At 41.7% G+C, this 19,349-nt stretch overlaps 1 protein-coding gene and 1 long non-coding RNA gene across 7 annotated transcripts in view; one reads left to right on the forward strand and one right to left on the reverse strand.

Moving 5' to 3' along the window:
- Positions 1-3,662, forward strand: part of LOC142660480 (uncharacterized) — a 7,491-nt gene extending 3,829 nt beyond the window's left edge. The window contains exon 3 of the long non-coding RNA XR_012850493.1: positions 3,582-3,662. This is a non-coding gene — a long non-coding RNA (uncharacterized LOC142660480). The remainder of the gene's footprint in view (positions 1-3,581) is intronic.
- ZNF536 (zinc finger protein 536) overlaps positions 1-19,349 on the reverse strand; it is a 575,107-nt gene that overhangs the window by 478,461 nt on the left and 77,297 nt on the right. The window lies entirely within an intron of this gene.

Here is a 19,349-nt window from a genome sequence, read left to right on the forward strand (position 1 = left end):
AGACATTTATGTTCTATCTATAGGATATGCCATAGAGGTCTGATAGGTCGGGGTCCCACTAACCTCACCTATTAGGAGAATGGGGGTCCCGTGGCCCCTGTTTAGCTACAGAAGGGTAGAGTCGGCTCACTCTATCCATTGTAGTCTATGGGAGTTACAGGAATAGTCCAGAAATGGGATCTCGACTTATAAGGCTTCGTTCACATCTGCGTCAGGGCTCCATTCCGACCTTCTGTCTGAGTTTTCCGTCGGAACGGAGCCCTGACTGACACAAACGGAAACCAGAGGTTTCCGTTTCCATCATCATTGATTTCAATGGTGACAGATCCGGTGCCAATGGTTTCCGTTTGTCACCGTTGTGTAAGGGTTCCGTCGTTTTGACGGAATGAATAGCGCAGTCGACTACGGTATTGATTCCATCAAAACGACGGAACCCTTACACAACGGTGACAAACGGAAACCATTGGCACCGGATCTGTCACCATTGAAATCAATGATGATGGAAACGGAAACCTCTGGTTTCCATTGGCGTCAGTCAGGGCTCCGTTTCGACAGAACGTCGGATCAGAGCCCTGACGCAGATGTAAACGAAGCCTAAGACATTTATGGCAGATCCTATAAAGGCGTTGTCTTATCTCCAAGTGAAACCAAACTACTTGTGTCTAATAACAATAAACTATTTATAGGGTGACGGCTTTGGTTTTAGGAAAGTAAAAGACAATTAGGGTATGTGCACACCCAACGTCAAAAACGTCTGAAAAAACGGAGCTGTTTTCAAGGGAAAACAGCTCAAGATTTTCAGACGTTTTTTAAGACACTCACGATTTTTCGCAGGGTTTTTTACGTTTTTTGGTGCAGTTTTTCTATACAGTCTATGAAAAATGGCTGCAAAAACGTCCCAAGAAGTGACCTGCATGTGACAAACGGCCCGTCAGAACAGAACGCCGTTTTTCCCATTGAAATCAATGGGCAGATGTTTGGAGGCGTTCTGCTGCCGATTTTTCAGCCGTTGATAACACTCTGTGTGAACAGACCCTTCGAAGGAAAGTGAAGTATCGTCTTGAAGAAACTATTAGGGTATGTGCACACGTAGTGACCAAAAACGTCTGAAAATACGGAGCTGTTTTCAAGGGAAAACAGCCCCTAATTTTCAGAAGTTTTTTGAGCAACTCGCGTTTTTCGCTGCGTTTTTCACGCCGTTTTCGTGGCGTTTTTTACGTCCGTTTTTGGAGCTGTTTTCATTGGAGTCTATGAGAAAACGGCTCCAAAAACGTCGATAGAAGTGTCCTGCATATAATGTATATAAGTGTCCTGCACTTTTTTGACAAGGCTGTATTTTTACGCGTCGTCGTTTGACAGCTGTCAAACGACGACGCGTAAATGACAGGTTGTCTGCACAGTACGTCGGCAAACCTATTCAAATGAATGGGCAGATGTTTGCCGACGTATTGTAGCCCTATTTTCAGACGTAAAACGAGGCATAATACGCCTCGTTTACGTCTGAAAATACGTCGTGTGAACCCAGCCATAGGCTGGGTTCACACGAGCACATTAACGTCCGTAAATGACGGACGTATTTCGGCCGGAAGTCTCGGACCGAACTCAGTGCAGGGAGCCGGGCTCCTAGCATCATAGTTATGTACGATGCTAGGAGTCCCTGCCTCTCTGCAGGACAACTGTCCCGTACTGAAAACATGATTACAGTACGGGACAGTTATCCTGCAGAGAGGCAGGGACTCCTAGCGTCGTACATAACTATGATGCTAGGAGCCCGGCTCCCTGCACTGAGTTCGGTCCGGGACTTCCGGCCGAAATACGTCCGTCCATTACGGACGTTAATGTGCTCGTGTGAACCCAGCCTTAGTAGAGAGCTCCCACACCTACTGAAGTGACACAGCGGATGTAGGACAGTGGGCTCTATTTGCAGCTTCCCTTCTCTCAATATAAATGACTATCCATCTAACCCTAAAGAAGTTTTAGGCCGAGTTCCCACATAGCATAAGCGCTGTGGAATTCCGCAACGGAATTGCGTGTGGAAATTCCACAGGATTTACAGTGGCAGCAAAGTGGACGAGATTTAGAAAATCTCATGCCCGGGCTGCGGAAAAAAAATACAGCATTAACGTTAATAAATGAACCTGCGGTGCATTATTTAAATTCGCAGCGTGTCAATTTATGCTGCGTTTTAGTTGATTTTACTTTGTGGGTTTTCCCCATTGAATTCAATGGGGATGCAAATCCCACAACAGAAAGCCGAGTGTTGCGACTTTTGTGGCGTATTCGCAGCGATTACGCCAAAAATCACAACTACGGAAAAATAAAAAAATATATACTAACCCAGAAGTCTGTGCTTCTTTGTCCAGTTCGGTCTCCTGGGATGACGTTGCATTCCATGTGACTGCTGCAGCCAATCCCAGGCTGCAGTGGTCACATGGGCTGCAGCGTCATCCAGGGAGGCCAGAGCGGACTGCACAGGAGGGACGCGTCGCCATAACAATGGCCCACGTAAGTATGAGCGTTTTTTACCTCTGCTTTCCACAGCGGAAAATCAGTCCGAAAAGACGCACTACAATGTGGTGCAAGTTTTCGGACGGAATGTGCTGCGGGTTCCAGGTCAGACACGCTGCGGGATTTTTACGCAGTGTATCCGACCCGTGGGAACCCGGCCTTACGGTAAAAAAAAAAAAAAAAAGTTCTGCTACTTTCTAATATACTTTTTAAGCTGATTGCGGTCAGTGAATTTACATCCAGAGGTTAAGAAACCAGCAGAGACCTAATACTTCTCACAGCTGAGGGTTTGTTACAATTGTATGCAGTCTAGTGAGCTCAACAGCCTGGACTCCAGCCTAGCAAACTATCAGGGACAGGCGAGAGGTTTGTGCTGCTGATGTGTTCAGCTCACAGAGGATTGTCTAGACTGGATACAATTGAAACAAACTTGTATCTGTGAGAAGAATCAGGTCTAGTTCACACGGAGGTTTTTGTAAGGCAGAAAAAAACATCTGCCTCAAAATTCTTGCAGGAGTTTTGTGCCAGATTTTGAAATTCCAGCATTTTTTGGACATGACTTTAAGGCTTTTCTTTAATGATGCCAATACAAAAAACGCAGTCGTTTTTTGGGTAAAAAAAAAAAAAAAAAAAACACACCAAAAAACAGCTTCAAACGAGCGGTACGATGATTTCAGAGAAGGTTCTGAGGTGGAAATCGCTCCAAGATAGGACATGACAACCTTTATCCTGTGACCAGTCAAAAAAACGCCCGGGCACAAAAACATCTTGCCTCCCATTAAAATCAATAGAGGGAGATATGGGGTGGTTTTTAGCATCAAAATCAGCACCAAAAAAACTCAGTGTGAACTAGGCTTTAGGTCTTTTGTTTTTATTTTTTAGCCTCTGGAAGTTAATAAGAATGTTCACATTCATTGATAGCAAGCAGAGATCTTAAAAATGGTAAAGAATTCAAACAAAAACTTTATTAGAAAGTTGCGGAACTTTTTATTATACAACAATTACGCTTTATTTACATAAAAGCTGGACAAAATAGATCATAATTATGTATTTATTTTTATTTATTTTTTTAGGTTATTTAGTTATTTGTCAGTCAAATGAAATGAAAGCAAATGCAGGTGAACTTGGAGACGGTAGTGGAACACAATTCACAGGTAGCAGCCCTAGCAGAAAAGCAGCATCGTACTGGAAATCTCACCTTGATCCCAGGGAGGAATGTAAAAAAAAACAAAAAACAACAAAACCCCCCCCCCCAAAAACCCAGGAATGTCACCAGCTGTGCGAATATAAACAGTGAGATCAGTCCAAATGAAATCTTGTCTGATCGACTGGTTTGGTCTGATTCCCCCTTAACCCATTTTATTTTGTTTTATTCAGTAGACGCCATCATATATGGACAGAGCGAAGACGGTTCCTAAACCTTCTAAAATCCTGATTAATTGGAATGACGGGAACAGTCCGGAGCTTCACACCATAAAAAGTCAAAAAAAGTGATTTGGAAATAAATGTTGTTCCAAATTATTTATACATTCTTCCCTTTTCTGCCTAATCTCCTGTCTAATCTGCCGGATGATGAAAGGAAGGGCCTTGGCCGGCGCATTGGCTACTGTATTGCAAAAAAGCAAGAAAAATGCACAATTTGTTACTGTGAAATATCTAATTAAGGTCAATTGTTTCTTTAAAGACAATAGCGATGCGAGCAGAGAGCACAAAGGAACACAACACAATCAATTACCTTCAGAAATCTCCTGCGTTCCCATCTATGACACTTCAGAGCACGTAGATACAAGATCTCGCTAAGTGAGGGGGGGGCTTAAAATCGCATATTATATATGGGGGACAATCAAACACTTAATATTCCAGCAGTGAAGGGAAACATTGTGCAGACTGCTCCAATATATACCGGGCTTAGGGTAGATCTGAGGTGTGAGTCACTCCGCGCCTCATACCTCAGTCACATAAGAAGTAGTGAAACATTGCGCTACGTTTCCCTACTGTACAAAAGTCCATCCCGGTCTATACATCCCGGTCTATACATCCCGGTCTATACATCCCGGTCTATACATCCCGGTCTATACATCCCGGTCTATACATCCTGGTCTATACATCCCGGTCTATACATCCCGGTCTATACTTCACCTAAAGAACCAGGAACCTAAAACATCTCAGATAATGAATTGGACGTGGAGATTTCATGTATTATTAGGCACAATAGACTTCCTGGCTACAGAGTTGTAAATGGCTGATAACAGATAACAGCAGTGGTAGGCGACATAGAAAATGTTAGCGTGCTGCATATAGTCCTAAATACTTCATTCGTGACAACCCCTTTTCATATGGTCCAGTAGAAGAAAAACATAGCTGCTTTTTTTTTTTTTTTCTACTTCCAAAAACAGCACTACACCTGTCCACAGGCTGTGTATGGTATTGCAGATCGGCTACATTCTGGTTTGGAAGTGGAGCTGCATTACCAGACACAACCCATGGACAGATGTTGCGCTGTTTCTGGAAGAAAGCAGCCGTGTTTAACCCTGCGTAAAACACCCCTCACACGCTCCCATCATCCATATTCAAGACTTTATCAAAAACTTTCGCAACAGAAAAAAACGTATTTATACATGCTTGGAGTATATGCATTTTACCTAAAGTATGGGCTCGGGGGGACAGTGCCTGACACCAAGGGTCTGACCTGTCCGAGTTAATATTCAAAAAGGGGGTCAAACAGATTTGTATGATGCTGGCTGTAATATTAGGTACAAAGAAAGATACGTATCGGCAGAAGGGAGTTAATGGGCGGAGTGGGTATATATATATATATATATATATTCACACTAAAACCCATTAACTCAGATGCACAAGAAAATACAGCCTCAGGCCTCATGTACACGAACGTATTTTTTTCCTCCCGTAAATACGGGTCCTTGGTCACACGTATTCGACCCGTACTGCACCAATATTTACGGACCCGTATTTGCCCGTAAGTACGGGTGAGGTGTCACCAGTATTCCACCCGTATTTACGGGCACGTTTTCGCTGCAAAATTGCACTGCACTAATCGGCAGCCCCGTCTCTCTATCAGTGCAGGATAGAGAGAAGGGACAGCCCTTTCCGAAGTGAAAGAAATTCATACTTACCGGGCGTTGCCTTGGTGACGCGTCCCTCTCTTGACATCCAGTCCGACCTCCCTGGATGACATGGCAGTCCATGTGACCGCTGCAGCCTGTGATTGGCCTGTGATTGGCTGCAGCCTGTGATTGGCCTGTGATTGGCTGCAGCGGTCACATGGGCTGAAACGTCATCCCGGGAGGCCGGACTGGAGGAAGAAGTAGGGAGTTCTTGGTAAGTATGAACGTCTTTTTTTTTTTTTACATGTTGATGTATATTGTGATCGGTAGTCACTGTCCAGGGTGCAGAAACAGTTACTGCCGATCGTTTAACTCTTTCAGCACCCTGGACAGTGACTATTTACTGACGTCTCCTAGCAACGCTCTCGTAATTACGGGTGCACACACGTAGTCACTCATAATTACGGGAGCTCCATAGACTTCTATGGGCCTGCCCGTGCCGTTATTACTGCCTGAAATAGGACATGTTCTATATTTTTCAACGGCACGGGCACCTTCCTGTAAGCATACGGGGAGGTACCCGTGGCCAACAGAAGTCTATGGGCCTGTAATTACGGGCGTTTTTACGTTCGTGTGCATGAGGCCTTAAAGAGTTGAATGACAAATCCAGTTCTGCTACACCTATATATGTATAAATCTAGATGGATGACATTTAGAAATCTGATAATGGGGCCCAACTTTTTGGGCTATTTTCCATTTCCTGGAGTGATTTGACTGGTGTCTGAAGTTTAGATTATTTAGTTTACCCCAGAATAAGGAGTCGGATGATAGATAGATGATAGATAGATAGATAGATAGATAGATAGATAGATAGATAGATAGATAGATAGATAGATAGATAGATAGATAGATAGATATGAGATAGATAGATAGATAGATAGATAGATAGATAGATAGATAGATAGATAGATAGATAGATAGATAGATAGATAGATAGATTGATAGATAGATAGATAGATGATAGATAGATGATAGATAGATAGATATTTGATTTGATTTCATTTAAGTTCTCCTAATATTTTCCTAACTCAGCGATAAAAACATAAAACTATGATAAGAAATAGAATTCCCGCCGCAGCTATTCTTAGCGCTGGATCTGGTCAGCGGACTCTGCTCTTCCAGCTCAGCCTTCTGATTGTAACCTTGAAAATCAATCAGATCTGAGAAATAGCAGCAGGTATTTTAAAAGTCTGTGTTGTAAAATCCGCCTTGTGAATTATCAAGATATAAATTATGTATCACTTCTCCTTTAAGACAGGCGCTGCGGGAGGGGAGAGGATGAAGCACTTTTCCATGAGGCGTCTATGAAAAACAAAAAAAAACTAAAATTTGCGTGTCTTCATGGGAGAGTACAGGTCACAAATTGTTCCTATTGCCTGTGTACATCTGCCGGCTCCAAACAATGCCCCCATTTTAATGAAAACGTCATTAGTCTTTCAAAGCGGAGAGTCATGGCCACGGCTGCTCTGCATAAATTAGAATTTAGTCGATAATGATATAGAGTAATCGCAGGAAAATTGGATTAATACATTATCAAAGATGCTTCTGGACATCTGGACTTTCGGAGAATACACGCAAATTATAGGATATGTGATGGACACAAAAACAAGGAGCCCGATTTCCAAACACTTTCCATAATTAGGGCGTCAGTTGTGCAAACACAAACAATCCTATTGAGCGAGGTGACTCTCCGAGGAGATGGCCATGATGATACCAGGGAGGACGGGATACAAATGTATCATTTCCTGTCTATGGGATAAACAGCTCATATTCATTTACCGCAGCGGGCACAGATCGGAGCGCTGACAAATTGGCATTTTTTTTCCTCCTCCATAGAAAACCAATATTCTGCGCCCCTTGATTTATGTCAATGATGTCTGGATAGATTATGTGTCATGTCTGACCTTAGATATTTTGGAATTCGAATGATTTCTTTTATCTTGAGAAATATTTTTTCTTTTATTTAAAGATTTATTAGTAACAGGAATAGTAGGATTTTTTTTTTTTTTTAAATATGTTAATATTTAAATATGTTTGATATCGGACTGAATAATTTTCCTCTTGTTAACGGAGAAGCCATAAATATATTTTAAGTAAAATCATCTGTGTTGTATTCGGTCTAACATCAAACAATACGAAGGGGAGCAGAGATAGATCTGTAAAGAATATTTTTGCCCTTAAAAAAAAAAAAAAAAAAGTCCCATTCCATGAGTCGTCCTATTCTGTCTAATTATAAAAAAAATTCTACTCGGCTATTCGGCCTGATTCACACGAGCGTATTTTACATCCGTGTTACAGGCGTTAAAACAACGGCCGTCACATGGACCTATGTAATTCAATGGGGCTATTCACACACGAGTTGTTTTTCCCGCTGCGTGAAACTTACTGTAGGTTCTATTTTTGTGCGTTTTTGCGCCCCACGCAGCCCAATGAACTCAATGGGTGAGTAAAAACAACGGACAGCACACGGACTTTCATCGCACACCGTCCACTGATGCCACACGGAACTGCAACGCAAGAAAAATGCCGCATTTTTTACGCGCGTAAAACGCACACGTTGGTGAATTTAGCCTTAGATATATGCGTTTCCAAACAACCTGGGTGACAACTAATATGGCCCCTCAGAGTTTTGGACGGTACGGTCCAGTTATACACCCTCCTACATCAAAGAAAACTCATACTGCACGGACCCCCCAGATAAAGGCCCAATGGCTGATAAGGGGGTTACTACCCTGAGCCCAAAGTTTGTTGCTCCTTGCGTGGTTGTCACCTTCAGTTGTTTTTCTTAAATCACCGATCACGTAGAGTTATATACGGCTACCGATGGATTCATATTTAAATATTATTTACAGGGAATGGCTCTTCTAAATCCATAGATAAATGTAGCAAAAGAAAGTCAGGAAAAGAAACGTGTTAGGTTAAAGTTGCAGCAAGTATCAGCTAATGGGTCAGAGTTGTCGGAGGGCACAATATCTTTTAAAGGCCAAGTTTAACTACTTAAAGGGAACCCGTCACCTGCATTTCACTTATTGAACCAGCAAATATCTGGTGGTAGTGGGTGAATTTTTTTTTTCATGTAACCTATAATTAAGTCGGCTCTGTACCTTTAGTATTCAGTTTTTTAGTGTTCCTGTGCCATAAAAGAGTCATATCTTCATTCAAGACTTTCCCGGTTAACCCCGCCTCCTTTTGATTGACAGCTCCTCGCCTCCTCCTGCACACACGAAATCCCGTGCTTGCGCATCGATGTCCTGTTCTGGTGCATGCGCACAACGGGACACCATTTCGGCGCATGCGCAGCAACTAGAATTGAGGCTCAGACGAACCAGAAAAGAGTGTTGGACCATACATGACGGTCTCGAGATTTCGGCATTCAGGGCAGGCAAGTTTTCGGCAGTGGGCGGGCATAAGAAGAGGAATGAACTAGACTGATGGATTATTACCATAAAAGGCATGAAATGTTTGCAGACGTTATTTACGGTCGGAGGAGGAGTTTAGGAGATAGGATAACGCCAATGAACTTTTGACAGTGGCGGCCAGCGAGGGGTAAGTGGAGTTCAATAGGTGAAATGCTGGAGACAGGTTCCCTTTAAATGGGTATTCCCATCTCAGAAAATTTATGGCATGTCCACAGATATTACATAAATGTCCAATAGATGTGGGACCCGCACCAATCTCTAGAACGAGGCCCCCGGCAGCCATCCAACCTTCTGTTACTATTGCTAGTCTCCAGCCACAGTCTGACGAGGTGGTCAGGTTCTCCATCCACAAGCTCTGCTCGAGAGTAATGGCATCAATAAAGCTCGCTGTGCTACGCGGTTTCCGTAATTTATAGTCACTTCTATGATAGTTCCGATAAAAAGAGTAGCAAAATGCGCTTGACCATCTCCGGGCAACCCGACTACCCGTTCTAGATAGGAGGGACCTGCCATAAATGTCCCATTTAGGAATACCCCTTTAAGGAACGCCCAATGTAAATATGGTGGGTGTTCCTTGTCCTTAAAGGGAATCGGTCAGCAGCCAAAGTGATATAGGGGGGGGGGAGGACATTGTAAACATATGTTTTGTCTAAGTCATGCAAGTTGCATGACCAAGAACCCGATGCTTGATTTCCCTGGCGCGGTGGTCGCAAGTGCCACTATGCTCTGAGTGATGGCTCTAGTGGCCCCAGAGCAGAGTAGAGGGGCTGGCAGCGTGCCGTGAGGGGAGACAAGGAGCACTTGATCATCAAGTGCCTGCCTTAGTGGCACTTGCGATTGCGGTGCCGAGGGAATTAATCATAGTTTACTGGGGGGGGGGTTACATTTACGCCAGAAACTGGTGTAAATTATAGCGGAAATCTACGCCAGATCATAGCTGCCATAGGTTTTCCCTTTCAGTCGCACGGACGGCCAGAATTAGATGCATTTTACTCCAGCGCTCTTTATATAAAGACTAAAATATGAAACGCCAGTTTTAATAAATCCACCCCATAATTCATATAACGTAGCAAGTACAATGGCCCTTTCAATAGACAGACCTGTAAAATGGGCTGAAAGGATAAGCAAGCATCTGTGTAACGAAAGAGTTAAAACCATTCTGGAGAAGAAAGGTCGCGTTATATTACCGATAGGTCATAGATGGCAGATATTTAATCTTAATATTGACAAAAATCAAACAACACAAATTATAGGTTTTCTATAGAGAAGGAACTGCTAATTCATCAGAACGGAAGATTAATATGCGCGGAGCAGTCCGGTGATTTAAGAAATAATCATTACACATGGCAACGGCTTCTGTCCCCCGACTTCCTCTGCACGCTCCATCCATATTGTTAATTTTTATTTATCCAATCTATTAATCTTGCAGATTAAATAGATGAAAAAAATAATACAAAAAATTATTTTGCTTATTCTACTAATGGAAACACTTTTATAATGTCCAATCAAACCCAGAAGGAAAGGTCCCCTAAAAAGTCATCAACTGATATCAGTCGCAACTATGTAACTAGATGTTGCTGGAGGGTCTCAGCCTTGGTGATATGGGACATAAAGTGGCCATCATGGGGGGCAGAGATTTATGTTTGTGACCCCACTGAAGAACAGGACAGTCAGCCTCAAATGGTTGATATCCGGAAACAATAGATTGTATTCAACTACACAGCAAAAGACGATGCAATTAACTAGAGCGTTTCTTTAAGGCGGTCGCTGGACATTAATGATGCAGATAGCGCCCCCTGTGCTGGGAAACGATAAATAAATATTTCATTAAACATAAAAATGGAACTGATGGATTTTGTGTGATGAACGTCAAAACTTCACCAACAATGTGCCACATTTATATCTTCACTGCAGAGAATAGAGGTAGCCATTTTGGATGGGTGCATATACTTTTGCAAAATGCAAAAAAAATTCCATTCAGGACTCATCTATCCAGAGTAGAGAGTGGCTGCAAAGAGCGCCCCCCTCTCTCTCTCGGAGCCGGCCCATCCATGCATTACAAGGTCAGCCTATTGATTTCAATGTACCCCACGTAAAGTTTCATTTCCCCTGTGGGGCGCTGTAGGTGAATTGAAAACTAGGTGTCGGCTTCCCCCACAGATTACAGTTTATGGCAAGTGGGATACCCAGTAATAAGCTTATATTGGTAACGAAAAAAAAAAGATTGTCCAAAGTCCCTTTAACTAATCAAAAATATTCTATCAACCAATAAAATGTTTTAAAACCCAAAGACGCTTCCAAACTCACTCTATGGTAGAAATATGAATCTATCCTTTGTTTTACACTTTTCCAAATTAATAAATTAAAAAAATCGAGTTAAAAGACTCAAATCTTTATTCACCGTTTTGATAAATTAGGGTTTACATGGAAACCTTCTTCACTTCAGCCTTCAAAGTTCTCTTATTTTCCACGACCACCAAGACCTTCTTCTCTAGTGACATCTCTGAAATGCCAATCCGGGCACTCAACAATCCCCACATGGTCTACTGCACCCAACCCGGAAGCGGCCAAGTCATCGGCGCATTTATGACAACTGATTTCTGAGGCCGCCCTTCCATTAAAGGAGGGCTGGTAAGTCTGGTTTCTAGCAAGACCTTTCCAAGTCATAGACGGCAGTGCAAAACCAGTGGGGAACCCTGTTGTTGGCCGACTATTGGCTACAGTTTAGAGCCATGTAATTCAGGCTACTGGACTTCAGAGTCTCACATTGTCACAGGGATCAGCAGATTTTAATGGATACTTTGCCAAAAATAAACAACCCCTTAAATTCAACCTTTAAAACTTTCATATAAGCTGCCATGCCGTAATGAAGATGGAGAAGTGGTTTTAACAGATAATCCCATTCTCTTTATGTACTTTGTAGACCATTACCCATTTTAAAGTTCATACATTTTTTTCAAAAATAGATATAGGTATTTGTGAGTACCCCCAAGAGATATGCCGGGTACCCCACAGGTTGAGAACCCAGGTTCTAGAGGAATGACCAGTAAGCATAGTATATGATGGAATTAAAGTCTATCTAAACTAGATTCCCTTTAAAAAAAAAAAAAAGGGGGGGGGGGTCTTTTCAACGAGGTGGTCTTTGCAGAGGTTTCACTGTATGTTTTTAGATTATCTATCAGTGACCATGGACAAGTCCTACATCACCCAGACGTAAGCGGTGTCCAGGTATCCACTTAAAACATATGTCATTCCTTTAATTTGGGATTAACATGACCTACGATGTTTCGGATTATCAAATGGACATTCAGAAGTATATAACCCTATTATGGCTCGGCATGGGATAAGCTCCCCCAAAATACCCACAGCTCGAGGACAATTCATGTCCAGCTCGGTTGCAATCACATTGATATTTAGTCTGCAAAATATTGAACTCTTGTGGGGCTTCAGATTATGAGGCTGTGCCGGACTATTGGGTTCATTAAGGTCCATAATATTTTATTACCTTTTATTTTATGCTTTTATTTTTGACCCGTGTTTTATGTTTGCTGGTAAACCGTGGCAATAAAAGTTCTCACGTTATAAGATTACCATTTTATTACATGGTTTATAGTTTGACTTTTCATCTAAATGTGGCGGAAAAAAAAAAGCAAGAAAAAAAACTAAATAACCGCTTCGCCTCCAATACTATGAAATTCACCAAGGTAACAGTTTTAATTAGCCCGGAAAATACCCAAACATTTCCTACAAGTAAAATAATGCAACAGAAAAAAAAATGAGAAGGACCGGTGTAAATTGTAAGAGCATGACTCTATTTTATATACACGCGCCTGCTCCTTTAAGATATATATGGGCAGAAAAAACAGCTTATTTATTTACTAACAATGGAAGGAAATTACATTTGATTAATGGACTCGTTTCCCTAAAGGCACAGCAATAAGTCCTGTATTTGGCATGCCAAGTTACAAATGGCCAATACTTACTTAAAATTATCTTGCTCGCAATTCAGCTATTTAATTGTCATTTTAAAATCATGCATATTGATAGTGAACTGTTGTTAAACCGTCTCCTTTCCAACAGAAATATATAACCCTCCCCTCTTGAAATATAAAAGCTGGCCTGATAGTACATAATGAGCACTGCGGGAGACAGACCCTTAAAAGAAGTACATTAAGCAGAGTAAATTCTCTAAGCGGCAAAGAAATATTTAGACCAAGACATTACATTAATACATTGAAGACTGGGAGAAACGCCGCTCATTTCTCAGTGGTGCTTCTTACAATTCAGTTAACATTGCAGGGGACTGATTTATTTAAAAAAAAAAAAAAAAAAGTACAAAAAAAAAAAACACGATATAAAAGAAAAAATGAGAAAATAAAAAATAAAAAAAAAAGGTAAAAAGGCAAAAATGACAAAGTAACTTTTTATAAATAAAATTGCATTTGTAAAAATGAAATACACATTGTGAAAAATGGCCAATGTGTTATGTACATGTTACAGTCTTTATTTTTTTTTTCCGATATCAAATATACCATGTGATTTCTTTTTTCTGCTAGTACCTGGATATTACCGCAGGAAGCAGCTGGATATCAAGAAACAGAGTGCCTGAGACCAAAAGCAAACAACTTTTCACTGTGCCCATTAAATAATGGATATCGTCTAAGTGATTTTTTTTTATTATAAAAAAAATCGCGCAAAAATAGTTATTGTCATGAAAGCTCATAAATTTGTTATATAAGTTAATGTCAGGCTCTACAGACGAAACAATGAGGTTGCAAGTAAAAACAGAAATAGTAGACCAAATATGACCCGATACTAATATATATATATATATGATTTTTTATTCAAAAGTTGGCTATTTTTGAGGAGGGGGGGGGGATGGTCAAAATATCTGCTGGGTCCTTAGGCTTCTTTCACACTAGCGTTAGTATATGGTTATCTCTATTCCGTCAGAGGAAGAGCGGATCGAAACATTAAACAGAAAGCAACGGTTCCGTTAGAATTGTCATTGATTTCAATGGTAATTCTTTTGTTTCAGTTGCTTTCCGTTTGTCTCCGTTCGCTAGGTTTCCATTTTTTTTTCCCGGAAAGAAAAGTTCTGCAGACTGCACTTCCGTGAAAAAAACCGGAAACCTAGCGAACGGAGACAAACGGAAGGCAACTGAAACAAAAGAATTACCATTGAAATCAATGACAATTCTAACGGAACCGTTGCTTTCCGTTTAATGTTTCGATCCTCTCTTCCTGTGACGGAAAAGAGGTAAACTAATAGTAACGCCAGTGTGAACTTAGCCTTAGCCAACAAGAATTACAGAAATTGTACAATTTTTCTTACAAGTTTTCTTTTTGTCCATGGAAATAAGATTAGTTGTATCTTTGGTGAACCTCAAGGACATCTAACGAAGGACCAATGAACATGGTCGTATTAGCGATCCATGTTGTTGGTAGGCCCGTTTTCTACCTCCATGTACCTCTGATTTTAGGAGGGACACAAACCTTTTTTTCTTTATGAATCAGTCGTCGAAAAAAATATTGTGGTGTGCTTCATCGCATTCAATATTACAATGGTATTGACAACAGGGGCTCTACTACTGATGATGTCATCAAGGATCAGGACGCATGACTATTACATACAAAACACTGGAATAATTGTCCTAACATGTTAATCCACTGGAAATGGGGCAGTTGTGAAAATATGTTTCCTTATTATATAGAAGACTATGATGATCCTAGTCACCTACATTTATTTTGTATTTTTTTTTGTGGTCAATGGCAAGAACTACGTAATTTGTGTTGAGAATTTATAGTTTCTCCCTCATTTCAGTTCCCTTGGCCCTCATGGTGTAACATCCTACTATCCATAGGAGTTCCTTGACGATATAAAGTAATAAATGGCAGCTCAAATTCTTGGCTGAGAGCACTCATATCGCTCATCTTGTAAGATGCTCCATGTGCTCGATTTTATAGGGAATGTATAGAGACAAAATTAAATTGCAATTTAAAATTTAGAACTTAAACAAAAATTATGACCGGTTACAAAGAAAATTCAATCGCCTGAATGTACAATAAAGAAGAATCGAGATTGTGAAAGAGCATTAGAAGAAAATATATATCGGCACATTTCTCACAAATAGTATTTCTTGTAGTGTTTCTGATCAGTGTGTGGGAGAGTGATTTGACTTGCAATAGTTACATTAACGTAAATTGTTCAGCTGCGGCACCGAACAGACACCTAAACAAATGTACAATTTAATAGACCTTACTCGGATTGGAGGGATTGCTGCTAATAGGTAGCTGAAGAATAAAAAGTGGTTGATAAAAAGGTAAAACATGTGAAGGATTAGATAGAGATATATATGTATGTGTGTGTGTATACATATATATATATATATATATATATATATATATATATATATGTACACACACACATACACACACACACACACACATACACACACACACACACATACACACACACACACACACACACTAGTCCTTCTCAATGAATTAGAATATCATCAAATATTTCATTTATTTCAGAAATTCAATTCAAATTCAGTGGAACTCATATTCTATAGATTCATTACACACAGAGGGATCTATTTCCAGCATTTTTTTCTTTTAATGTTGATGATTATGGGAACAGTTAATGAAAACACCAACATTTAGTATCTCAGAAAATTTGAATATTGGGTAAAAATTGAAGATTGTAGCCTCATGGTGTGACACTCTAATCTGCGAATGGGTAAGTCTACAGTATGGGGACTCAATGAGGTGGTCTGCAGTATGGGGACTCAATGAGGTGGTCTACAATATGGGGACTCAATGAGGTGGTCTGCAGTATGGGGACTCAATGAGGTGGTCTGTAGTATGGGGACTCCATGAGGTGGTCTGCAGTATGGGGACTCCATGAGGTGGTCTGCAGTATGGGGACTCCATGAGGTGGTCTGCAGTATGGGGACTCCATGAGGTGGTCTGCAGTATGGGGACTCCATGAGGTGGTCTGCAGTATGGGGACTCCATGAGGTGGTCTGCAGTATGGGGACTCCATGAGGTGGTCTGCAGTATGGGGACTCCATGAGGTGGTCTGCAGTATGGGGACTCCATGAGGTGGTCTGCAGTATGGGTACTCCATGAGGTGGTCTGCAGTATGGGTACTCCATGAGGTGGTCTGCAGTATGGGTACTCCATGAGGTGGTCTGCAGTATGGGGACTCAATGAGGTGGTCTGTAGTATGGGGACTCAATGAGGTGGTCTGCAGTATGGGGACTCAATGAGGTGGTCTGCAGTATGGGGACTCCATGAGGTGGTCTGCAGTATGGGGACTCAATGAGGTGGTCTGCAGTATGGGGACTCAATGAGGTGGTCTGCAGTATGGGGACTCCATGAGGTGGTCTACAGTATGGGGACTCCATGAGGTGGTCTACAGTATGGGGACACCATGAGGTGGTCTTCAGCTCGGTGACTCGATGTCAGTGTATAAGTTTGGTGTCTTGAGGTTATAGGTTAGGATTTAAACCATGTGCAGGTTTTTGTTTTTTTCCGTTTTGTTTCTTTCACAACAGGCACCATATGTAATGCCAACAGGGCATAGAAATGTAGGCTTTTCATTACAGAAACAGACATGGCTATAACTGTATATAATGTAAGCAGTGACAAAAGGTTCATTTACAGCAAGTGATTATCATTCAGATCTGTATTTGAACCAAAAATTGATTAATGATAAAAACATTGTTCATAGTTGGCAAAATTGACCATTCATGCTTAAAAATGTGAACAATACCCCATGTAGACAATGGTCGTAATGGAAGGGCTTTTCTGCTTTCCGTTGTCATAAGTGGAGATTGTTTCCCTATTCAGAAACCATGTTATTAGCTGAAAGTCGGAGCAGTATCGAGTGCGAGGAGGATCCACGTGAACAACCAAAAGCCTGGATCTCATAAATTATAATGAACTCATTACAAAATGTGCCGCCCGCCATACTGAAAAAAGTGGATTGGAAGGTATGGGTTCATTTTAGCGAGACTCCCCAGTGACACGCTTCAGTCAAGTAAAGGAGACCTATAGGCCGAGTTCACACAAGGTGGATACACTGCATAAAAACACAGCGTATCGGCCCCGTGCGCTGCAGGGAATTCCGAGCGAAAAACCGCACCAAAAAGTGGTGTCGTTTTTCGCAGCGGAAAATTGCAGCACTTAGCCGGCTTAGCGCTTATGACATTTCATCCCAGGAGACCGCTGCAGCCTGTGATTGGCTACAGCGGCGGTCACATGGGATGAAGCGTCATCCCAGAAGGCTGGCCCTCTGACGTCATCCAAGCCGGCCTCTTGGGGTGACATTTCATCCCATGTGACCGCCGCTACAGCCTGTGATTGGCTGCAGCGGTCACATGGGATGAAACGTCATCCCAGGAGGCCGGCCTGGAGTAAGAAACACAGAATTCTGGGTAAGTAGGGAAATATAAGATTTTTCTTTTTTTCTGAGTTGCATTTTTTGCGGCGGAATCGATGCGAACCCGCCGCAAAAAAACGCAACAACTGCTATTTGTTGTAGGTTTTACCGCCGCATTGAATTCAATGGGGAAAACCCGCAACAAATAAGCAGCGTTTACACAAATACAATGGACATGCTGCGGAATAAAATTCCCCACCGCAGGTCAATTTCTGAGCGTTTTTTTTCCGCTCAGTATTTACGCAGCGTGTGGATGAGATTTGGTTTATCTCATCCACTTTGCTGCTACTGTGTTTGAGGCGGATTTTTCGCAACGAATTCCGTTGAGGAAAATGTGCAGTATTTACGCAAATTGTGAACTGACCCATGTATTGAAAAACGAGTCAACCTCTTTAACGTATGAACAATGGAAATTTACGGCAAATAAGCGGTTAAAAACAGTAGACGTAAAAATAAGGCAACTAGGACAAATTGTTACAAGTTCTACTTTCTGTGGTGTTTATACTTTATAACTACATTTCAATAACTACGTTTTCTATGTCGGGAAACGCCTTCCATTAGGTAATGCGAGAATAAATAAAATATAGAGCTGTGAAACACGACACCGCAAACCACCGGTTCGTATATTTAGCAGGAGCTCCACCGAACTGATAAATATTTAGACTGGAGCAAAATAGCTGTTTTTTGGTATTACATTTGCCTGCCATATGTGATTGATTTGGTGGCTTACTTGACAGTCGTGTATAAACATTTGCTGTAGAAGAATGTTATTCATGGGTGCAGGAGAAAATATATTACTATTTATACAAGCATGCACACGCAGACTGGTATATAGGCCCATACACAGTCAACCACGGCGATAACGCTATACTGGGAGTTCTTGAAGATGGCAGGTGGGACTGGACTCTAAAGTTAAAGGGGTTGTCTGCCTTTGGACAATCCCAACATGTTGGAAGGGTCCCTTGACAACAAGCAGATTACAAATTGTCTCCCTGCTGGGACCCCCAGCGATCAGGTGTAATCTGTGGGAAAACCCGCCACAAGGTGTTCAGTTTCCCTGCAGCGCCATCACAGGTGAAATGAAGCATTACACAGTGCACATTCATATCAATAAGCGGTCTGTGTAATGCAGGACAGGACTGGTCCTCCAGAGCGAGAAACGGTCTTTATAACCGCTCTCCACCCTGGCCAAAGGATTTTTGACAAGGGAACCCCCCATTATTAACTGCGAATTCTCTAGAAGGATATACGAAAATGGGTTGTCTAAATTAGACAACACCTTTAAGGGGGTTTTTTGAGAGTAGAAGGGAAGAAACTAGCTGCAGTGATTGGCTGCAGGAACAGTATTACAAACACTGGTGGGGCGCACCCAAGCATCGGCGCTGTAACGGTGGGGGATTTAGTAGGCGAGTTTTGTCCTTTCTTATACTTTTGGACAACCACCTTCAGGTTGGGTCAGTGACGTCAGGACATCAGCCCCAATAAGCGGTCTCTGAAAAGAGGGGTACCAAAATTACTTCTTGGGGGAGTGACTAAGGTCTGTGGCCATAAAGAGACAATATAATATAACCTGGGATAAACTCCAGTATCAAGTGATCAGCTCCACTGTCAAATTAACACAGGTTTGTCCTCGTTGGTCCTGTTGTGGCTGAGCCCCATTTCGCGACCTGAGTTGGAACCAAAGGGTCCTCTGATGCTCACAAGTACTTCTTATATCGAACATCATTGTAGCACTGGAAACCTGAGCTGTTGCCATCTACATAAAATAATACACTTTTTGGTTCTGTACATTCCCCTGGTGGGCTTCGTTCCTATCACTACATGGGATCCAGATACATCTTGATG

This window comes from Rhinoderma darwinii, chromosome 9, assembly GCF_050947455.1.
Source record: "Rhinoderma darwinii isolate aRhiDar2 chromosome 9, aRhiDar2.hap1, whole genome shotgun sequence".
In the NCBI taxonomy this organism is placed as follows: Eukaryota; Metazoa; Chordata; class Amphibia; order Anura; family Rhinodermatidae; genus Rhinoderma; species Rhinoderma darwinii.